The sequence below is a fragment of the Babylonia areolata genome, chromosome 15 (assembly GCF_041734735.1).
Source record: "Babylonia areolata isolate BAREFJ2019XMU chromosome 15, ASM4173473v1, whole genome shotgun sequence".
NCBI classification, from domain to species: Eukaryota; Metazoa; Mollusca; class Gastropoda; order Neogastropoda; family Buccinidae; genus Babylonia; species Babylonia areolata.
In genome coordinates this window covers 16693068-16700567 of record NC_134890.1, presented here as the reverse complement: position 1 = coordinate 16700567, position 7500 = coordinate 16693068, and the positions used below count along the sequence as shown (strand labels likewise).

General features: G+C 39.3%; 1 protein-coding gene across 5 annotated transcripts in view; it reads left to right on the top strand.

Annotated features, from left to right (window-relative positions):
* The window catches only part of LOC143290198 (uncharacterized), a 65730-nt gene that overhangs the window by 35218 nt on the left and 23012 nt on the right, over window positions 1-7500 (top strand). The window lies entirely within an intron of this gene.

Genomic DNA, 7500 nt, shown 5'->3' with positions numbered 1-7500 from the left:
TTTCTTTTTGTCCCTAAACACTCTCTCCATTGTTTCTTTTTGTCCCTAAACACTCTCTCCATTGTTTCTTTTTGTCCCTAAACACTCTCTCCATTGTTTCTTTTTGTCCCTAAACTCTCTCTCCATTGTTTCTTTTTGTCCCTAAACACTCTCTCCATTGTTTCTTTTAGTCCCTAAACACTCTCTCTCCATTGTTTCTTTTAGTCCCTAAACACTCTCTCCATTGTTTCTTTTAGTCCCTAAACACTCTCTCCATTGTTTCTTTTAGTCCCTAAACACTCTCTCCATTGTTTCTTTTTGTCCCTAAACACTCTCTCCATTGTTTCTTTTTGTCCCTAAACACTCTCTCCATTGTTTCTTTTAGTCCCTAAACACTCTCTCTCCATTGTTTCTTTTAGTCCCTAAACACTCTCTCCATTGTTTCTTTTTGTCCCTAAACACTCTCTCCATTGTTTCTTTTAGTCCCTAAACACTCTCTCCATTGTTTCTTTTAGTCCCTAAACACTCTCTCCATTGTTTCTTTTTGTCCCTAAACACTCTCTCCATTGTTTCTTTTAGTCCCTAAACACTCTCTCCATTGTTTCTTTTAGTCCCTAAACACTCTCTCCATTGTTTCTTTTAGTCCCTAAACACTCTCTCCATTGTTTCGTTTTTTCCCTAAACACTCTCTCCATTGTTTCTTTTTGTCCCTAAACACTCTCTCCATTGTTTCTTTTTGTCCCTAAACTCTCTCTCCATTGTTTCTTTTTGTCCCTAAACACTCTCTCTCCATTGTTTCTTTTAGTCCCTAAACACTCTCTCCATTGTTTCTTTTAGTCCCTAAACACTCTCTCCATTGTTTCTTTTTGTCCCTAAACACTCTCTCCATTGTTTCTTTTTGTCCCTAAACACTCTCTCCATTGTTTCTTTTTGTCCCTAAACACTCTCTCCATTGTTTCTTTTTGTTCCTAAACACTCTCTCCATTGTTTCTTTTTGTTCCTCCCTAAACACTCTCTCTCTCTCCATTGTTTCTTTTAGTCCCTAAACTCTCTCTCCATTGCTTCTTTTTGTCCCTCCCTAAACACTCTCTCCATTGTTTCTTTTAGTCCCTAAACATTCTCTCAATTGTTTCTTTTTGTCCCTAAACACTCTCTCCATTGTTTCTTTTTGTCCCTAAACACTCTCTCAATTGTTTCTTTTTGTCCCTAAACACACTCTCAATTGTTTCTTTTTCTCCCTAAACGCTCTCTCCATTGTTTCTTTTTGTTCCTCCCTAAACACTCTCTCCATTGTTTGTTTTTGTCCCTAAACTCTCTCTCCATTGTTTCTTTTAGTCCCTAAACTCTCTCTCCATTGTTTCTTTTTGTCCCTAAACTCTCTCTCCATTGTTTCTTTTAGTCCCTAAACACTCTCTCCATTGTTTCTTTTTGTCCCTAAACTCTCTCTCCATTGTTTCTTTTAGTCCCTAAACACTCTCTCTCCATTGTTTCTTTTTGTCCCTAAACTCTCTCTCCATTGTTTCTTTTAGTCCCTAAACACTCTCTCCATTGTTTCTTTTTGTCCCTAAACGCTCTCTCCATTGTTTCTTTTAGTCCCTCCCTAAACTCTCTCTCCATTGTTTCTTTTTGTCCCTAAACTCTCTCTCCATTGTTTCTTTTTGTCCCTAAACACTCTCTCCATTGTTTCTTTTAGTCCCTAAACACTCTCTCCATTGTTTCTTTTAGTCCCTAAACTCTCTCTCCATTGTTTCTTTTAGTCCCTAAACTCTCTCTCCATTGTTTCGTTTAGTCCCTAAACACTCTCTCCATTGTTTCTTTTAGTCCCAAAACATTCTCTCCATTGTTTCTTTTAGTCCCTAAACTCTCTCTCCATTGTTTCGTTTCGTCCCTAAACTCTCTCTCCATTGTTCCTTTAGTCCCTAAACACTCTCTCCATTGTTTCTTTTTGTCCTTAAACACTCTCTTTCTCCATTGTTTCTTTTAGTCCCTAAACACTCTCTCCATTGTTTCTTTTTGTCCTTAAACACTCTCTCTCTCCATTGTTTCTTTTTGTCCCTAAACACTCTCTCCATTGCTTCTTTTAGTCCCTAAACACTCTCTCCATTGTTTCTTTTTGTCCCTAAACTCTCTCTCTCCATTGTTTCTTTTTGTCCCTAAACACTCTCTCCATTGCTTCTTTTAGTCCCTAAACACTCTCTCCATTGTTTCTTTTTGTCCCTAAACACTCTCTCCATTGTTTCTTTTAGTCCCTAAACACTCTCTCTCCATTGTTTCTTTTAGTCCCTAAACACTCTCTCCATTGTTTCTTTTTGTCCCTAAACTCTCTCTCTCCATTGTTTCTTTTAGTCCCTAAACACTCTCTCTCCATTGTTTCTTTTTGTCCCTAAACACTCTCTCCATTGTTTCTTTTAGTCCCTAAACACTCTCTCCATTGTTTCTTTTAGTCCCTAAACTCTCTCTCCATTGTTTCTTTTTGTCCCTAAACACTCTCTCTCCATTGTTTCTTTTTGTCCCTAAACACTCTCTCCATTGTTTCTTTTAGTCCCTAAACTCTCTCTCTCCATTGTTTCTTTTAGTCCCTAAACACTCTCTCCATTGTTTCTTTTAGTCCCTAAACATTCTCTCTCACCATTGTTTCTTTTTGTTCCTAAACACTCTCTCTACATTGTTTCTTTTAGTCCCTAAACACTCTCTACAGTGTTTCTTTTTGTCCCTAAACACTCTCTCTCCATTGTTTCTTTTTGTCCCTAAACACTCTCTCTCCATTGTTTCTTTTTGTCCCTAAACACTCTCTCCATTGTTTCTTTTAGTCCCTAAACTCTCTCTCCATTGTTTCTTTTAGTCCCTAAACACTCTCTCCATTGCTTCTTTTAGTCCCTAAACTCTCTCTCCATTGTTTCTTTTAGTCCCTAAACACTCTCTCCATTGTTTCTTTTAGTCCCTAAACACTCTCTCCATTGTTTCTTTTTGTCCCTAAACACTCTCTCTCTCCATTGTTTCTTTTAGTCCCTAAACACTCTCTCCATTGTTTCTTTTTGTCCCTAAACACTCTCTCCATTGTTTCTTTTTGTCCCTAAACATTCTCTCCATTGTTTCTTTTAGTCCCTAAACTCTCTCTCTCTCCATTGTTTCTTTTTGTCCCTCCCTAAACACTCTCTCCATTGTTTCTTTTTGTCCCTAAACACTCTCTCCATTGTTTCTTTTAGTCCCTAAACACTCTCTCCATTGTTTCTTTTAGTCCCTAAACATTCTCTCCATTGTTTCTTTTAGTCCCTAAACACTCTCTCCATTGTTTCTTTTAGTCCCTAAACACTCTCTCTCCATTGTTTCTTTTTGTCCCTAAACTCTCTCTCCATTGTTTCTTTTTGTCCCTAAACACTCTCTCCATTGTTTCTTTTAGTCCCTAAACTCTCTCTCTCTCTCCATTGTTTCTTTTTGTCCCTAAACACTCTCTCCATTGTTTCGTTTAGTCCCTAAACACTCTCTCTCTCCATTGTTTCTTTTTGTCCCTAAACTCTCTCTCCATAGTTTCTTTTTGTCCCTAAACTCTCTCTCCATAGTTTCTTTTTGTCCCTAAACACTCTCTCCATTGTTTCTTTTTGTCCCTAAACACTCTCTCCATTGTTTCTTTTTGTCCCTAAACACTCTCTCCATAGTTTCTTTTTGTCCCTAAACACTCTCTCCATTGTTTCTTTTTGTCCCTAAACACTCTCTCCATTGTTTCTTTTTGTCCCTAAACACTCTCTCCATTGTTTCTTTTTGTCCCTAAACACTCTCTCCATTGTTTCTTTTTGTCCCTAAACACTCTCTCCATTGTTTCTTTTTGTCCCTAAACACTCTCTCCATTGTTTCTTTTAGTCCCTAAACACTCTCTCCATTGTTTCTTTTAGTCCCTAAACACTCTCTCCATTGTTTCTTTTAGTCCCCAAACACTCTCTCCACACAACAATACATGTAAATGGTATACGTGTGTAGAATGGAAACAAAGCAACAACAAACCAACAACAACAACAAAACGGAATGCAGCAGCGTGCTCTCTCCTTGGGCCAAGATTGAATAATTATTATGAATAATAAAAATAATAATAATAATAATAATAATAATAATAATAATGAATATTGATTATTAATAGTAGTAGTAGTAGTAGTAGTAGTAGTATAACAACAACAATAACAGTAACAATAGTGATAATAATGATAGTAAGAAGAAATGATAATAATATGATGATACTACTACTACTGATGATGATGATGATAATAACGACGACCACGATTTTTTACAGGGGCAAAAAACAAAGCAAACAAACAAACAAAAAATGATTTCCAGCATTTAAGCTTCAACAGCATCGGCCTGCAGCGCAACGCTGACAGTCAATCATCCAGAAAAGTCACGACAGCTGGGATAAACACATCTAGTGTTTGATGTGTCGGATGATGTGAATGAGGAGTGCATAATAACTTGTGCTATTAGAGAGTGAGTTAGTTTATGAATGAATGAATGAATGACAATTTTCATGTTTTTGAATGAAGGAAGGAAGGTACGAACGAATAAACGAACGAACGAACAAATGAATGAACAAACGAACGAATTAATGAATGAACGAACGAACGAACGAACGAACGAATGAATGAATGAACGAACAAACGAAAGAACGAACGAATGAATGAATGCATGAACAAACGAATGAATGAATGAACGAACGAACGAACGAATGTATGAATGAACGAACGAACGAATAAATGAATGAACGAACAAACGAAAGAACGAACGAATGAATGAATGTATGAACAAATGAATGAATGAATGTATGAATGAACGAACGAATGAATGAATAAACGAACGAATGAATGAATGAACGAACGAACGAACGAATGAATGAATGAACGAACGAACGAACGAATGAATGAACGAACGAACGAACGAACGAACGAACGAACGAACGAATGAATGAATAAATGAACGAACGAACGAACGAATGAATGAATGAACGAAAGAACGAACGAACGAATGAGAAACTTGATGTTGTTTGATGAATGAAAGAACGGATAAACAAAGGAATCAATCAATGTATGTGTATGTGGTTCTAGGTCAGTTTCAGTTTCAGTTTCAGTAGCTCAAGGAGGCGTCACTGCGTTCGGACAAATCCATATACGCTACACCACATCTGCCAAGCAGATGCCTGACCAGCAGCGTAACCCAACGCGCTTAGTCAGGCCTTGAGAGAAAAAAAAAAGGTGAATAAATGATAGATAAGCTTACACAAATAAATAAATAATAAATAATAACTATAATGTAAAAAAAAAAAAAAAGAAAAAAAAAGGTAAAACATGAAGACACACATTCACATATACACCCACACATGCATAACAGATATGCACCGAACATGCAGTTTCACAGATATGAAAGCACAGTCAAATACATATAAACGTACATGAGCTCCAACACACACACACACATCACACACGTTACCCTGCACCTCCTCTACCCCCCCTCCTCCACACACTCATTTCTAGTCTACGTATCACAGCTTCCACGGCACACACACACATACATACATACATACACACACACACACACACACACACACACACACACAGATGAACACTTACTTGTACAAGCGCACACACATATGCCCATATCTCCACACACATATGTACAAAGATATATATATATATATATATATATATATATATATATATATATATATATATATACGTTCCAATATCCTGTTGCTCCCACAGTGTAGGCATGCATACACTCACATACCTCATCCTCTACCCCACCTCCCACCGCACCCCCACCTCCCCCTCACACACACACACACACACACACACACACACACACACACACACACACACACGCACGTGCACAGAACTCTACTGACACTTGTGTACACTTACACTCTCGCGCATGCACAAACGCACTCAAAAATACAGACCCACACATGCACACAAACACACACATACACACACGCACAGAGGCTGATTGGCCGCAAGAGGGATGGGAAAAGATCTCTGATGCCAAGAAAGTGGCGTCTAGTGTGTTGCTCAGTCTATTGTATTTGGAAAAGCCCACAGAGACTCTGTTCCGTTTTGAAGAAATTTGCGCAATGTTGGTTTGGAAATGATGCCGATATTTGTTTGATTAGCAAAGCATCGTGCTCTACCTTTCATGTTAGACTTACGGCCACTCCCTCTCTCTGCTTTTATTTCTTTGAGGCGATCGATGGTGTGATGGCCTTGTACCTGTTCTTTTTGATATTCTTTGACTTTTCTGAGGATTTCCGATTTTCCTAGATGTAGGCCGCTCGTTGGTGTTGCGTTACCAGCAAGCCTGTCAGCTCGCTCATTTCCCTTAACACCTGCATGTCCCGGGCAGTATGACCATGTGAGTTTTTTAATCTGAAAGTTGCGCATTGCCTTATGCCACTCTGGGCTTCCCATTCCGTTTTCAATTTTCTGTATGAGGTTCATCGAGTCGGTTAGAATCATGGCATGTTGGTTTCCGGGCGTATGGATGGACGATAGCCACTGGAGGGCATGTGTCACAGCTTCAACTTCCATCGTTAGGCTGGAGGTTGTGACTTTGTAGGCAGCATTCTCTTCCCTAACTGTTTTTCCATTTTGTTTCGCAGTGAATCCCCAACTGGATTGGTCTTTGGTGACTGAGCCATCTGTGTATATGATGATGTCCTCTTCTTTACTGTTTTCTTTTATGAGTAGTTTCACTTCCGCATCAGTTTTGCCCTCTGGCCATTCCCAACAATGTCTTCCTGGAGTGGGTGAAATGGCTGTGTTGAATAGATGGTTGAGGTTTTCGGGGGTTTTCTCCCATTCTTTTGTTTCTTTCAGGTCTTGTAGTCGGCATACTAGCTGGATTGTGTCTTCTGCTTGCCCCATCCATGATCTTCCTCGTCCTAGGCGGCTGCCTTTTGGTTCTTTGACTGCGTCATGCAGTGGGTTTTTAGGGTTTTCTAATGCTTTGAAGTAGGTCTTGACCTGTTCTAACTTGTTTCTGGCCTGCACTGAAGGAAGGTCAAGCAGGTATCGCATGGTTTCTGTGGGCGTGTCTTTTGTTGTTCCAAGGATCAGCCTCATAGCTTCATTTTGGACTCTTTCTAATTTTAGGAGGTTGCTTTGAGACGGTGTTGTTAGCCCAAGTCCGTAGTCGATCACACTGAGGACGAGTGATTGGTATAGCAGGAAGAGGTGGCGTTGTTCAATACCTTTGGTTGCCATTGCTTTTAAGACTGAAAGGCCCTTTTTGCATTTGAGAACAGTATTTTCCGTATGTTTTCTGAAGGTCAGCATCCTGTCGAAGTGTATTCCTAGGTAGCGTAGGCATTCAGTTTTCTCGATCTGAATCCCATCTTCTAGGTCAAAGAAGCCAGGGTGACTTGGATCGGGGAATTCCCGTCACTGACTTCCTCAAACGTAATTCATTGAGTTAACCAGTTTGAATGTATTCATGTCCGTGTCTTTGTCTGTGTGCGAGCACATGCATATGTGTGTGTGTGTGTGT